This window comes from Triticum urartu, chromosome 7, assembly GCF_003073215.2.
Source record: "Triticum urartu cultivar G1812 chromosome 7, Tu2.1, whole genome shotgun sequence".
Taxonomy (NCBI): Eukaryota; Viridiplantae; Streptophyta; class Magnoliopsida; order Poales; family Poaceae; genus Triticum; species Triticum urartu.
Window position 1 is genome coordinate 8,880,029 of NC_053028.1, and position 2,147 is coordinate 8,882,175.

Consider the following 2,147-nt stretch of genomic DNA (forward strand, 5'->3'; position numbering starts at 1 on the left):
ATGGCAAAGAGGTTGGCAAATCATGTGGACGTCAATAGTGTAACGACGTACCAGCCCACCTCTTTGCCATCTGCCAGCAGACGGCAAATCATGTGGGTTATTTTTTTGCAGATAAAAAAACTGTGGGGTTATCCCTTCCCTCTCTCCCCTCCTCTCCCACGCATCTGCACGCATCTCACCAGCCGCCGCCCCACCACCCCGCCGCCCCGCCGAGGCCCCCCCTTTCCCTAGCGTGTGTGCGGTCCCCCGCGGCGACCTCTCCACTCGCTGTCGCCGTCCGTCGGGGAGGGAGCGTGCGTGCGGTCCCCCGCGGCGACCTCTCCACTCGCCGTCGCCGTCCTCGGCCACTCGCCGTCCCGACCTCTCCACTCGCCTCCTCTGGCCAGCCAACCATAGTGGCATCGTTCCTCTGACACGCGGAGGGGCTCTCCTCTCCCACCGGTCGGCGCTTCGACTTCGACTCCTACAACCGCCCCTGTTTGCTCCCCACGCTCGTCCGCTCCGGATCCAGATCCACGGCCCCATTCGCCATTGCTTGGTAGGAAGCGCTTTATCTTGTGTTCTAGAGCCTGGATCTCACGGCATACCCCTTTTTGTGTGTGATGCAGCTTCTAGGGAGGGATGTTGAACGGACAGATTGAGGCCGTGCCGCCGTTCAGGACAGGCTGCTGGTGCTGGCCGTGGACGGGCTGCCGGTGGCAGCGCCGCTCAACGGCCGTCGCTGCTGTCCACTCGGCTCGGACAACTACACCGTTATCCAGATGACCTTAGCCCGCCCCGCCTCCACCTCCGCACTGGCCATGACGCCGTGACGCCCCAGCCGCCTAGGTGCTGCTGCACTTGTCTAGTACTTCTCGCATTTTTGTTTGATGGACGACCAGTATAAGGGTCTCAGATTCAGTACAATGTTACACTTCTGCACAAATCGCTGTTGCCATTGCCGAGAATTGGTGTGTGCATTGCCTTGCCTTGAGCGTGAGTTAGTTATTTTGCCAAATGAGGCGTTCAACTAGATAGTTGGATTCGGATGATAGTGTAGATTTATAGTAGGAACTAATTAGAAGTAGTACAAACACACGGGATGTTCATTTGAAGTTTTTAGCTACATACTAGCTGTGAACTGTTTGAGAGCTCCCTCGCTCTACAACTTCAGAATTTTATAGCCTTTTGCAGTTGCTTCTTTCATGTAGAGCTCAGGACATTAAGTGCAGGGTTGTAAAATTCCCATGACTTTTGTTTGTTTGTAGAGTATCTTCTATTTAATGCCATCATGTCAACTTCCTAAATATAATGATGACACTGTTTTCTTGGGGATAGTTATAACTGAAGAATACTTTCAGGTTTCCAAACCTTGGACATATGAGTGATTCTCTTTAGAACTGTATACATTCCAAGGGATACGAAAGTAAGGTTAGGATCCCAGAACATCTGCAAGTACAATTTTAGAACCTCCAAAATGACTTAATATGCTTAACTAGCTCTAAAATGACATAATATGCTTAAGAAATGACATATTTTAGCTCCTAAATGACTTCATATGCTTAGCTAGCTCCAAAATGACATAATGACCTTACTTAGCTCCAAAATGACCTATTTTACAGATATAAGTTGCATCATAATAATCTTCACATTTTAGTTGCATCATAATAATCTTCTTCTTCTAGTCTTCTTCTTCTAACTTTCTTCTTTCCCATTTTACAGATTTGCTTAAGATCACGGAAGCTTGGGTTGATGGAGTGCTTGTATTTAGTTTTTGTTTTGACCTTGTGAAACTTGCTACCTATGGATGAAACTGTGTAATATTAATGAAACTATGTATATATACGGATGAAACTTGCTACTATTGGTAACATGTGTTGGATATATATATGTGTTCATGACTATTGGTAATATGTGTTGAATATGCTATATTGGTCATATAAGTATATTTGTGTTTGATTTTCTGTGAAAATGAATTGATATAAGAAAAAATAAAATTAAATGGGGCAATATAGGCACTTTGCCATCTGCTGGCAGATGGCAAAGAGCTTTGCCTTCAGCTGGCAGATGGCAAAGAGGCCACGTGTCATCTACATGTAAAATTTGGGCTGGCCTATTTGGGCTCTTTGCCATCTGCCAGCTGGCAGATGGCAAAGAGCCTGCAGCCT

At 47.1% G+C, this 2,147-nt stretch overlaps 1 long non-coding RNA gene across 1 annotated transcript; it reads left to right on the top strand.

Annotated features, from left to right (window-relative positions):
• Positions 1–202: 202 nt before the first annotated feature.
• On the top strand, positions 203–1,907 carry LOC125520948. The gene is made up of 3 exons (XR_007288922.1): positions 203–538; positions 609–828; positions 1,702–1,907. It is a non-coding gene; the product is annotated as an uncharacterized LOC125520948 (long non-coding RNA).
• Positions 1,908–2,147: the final 240 nt, after the last annotated feature.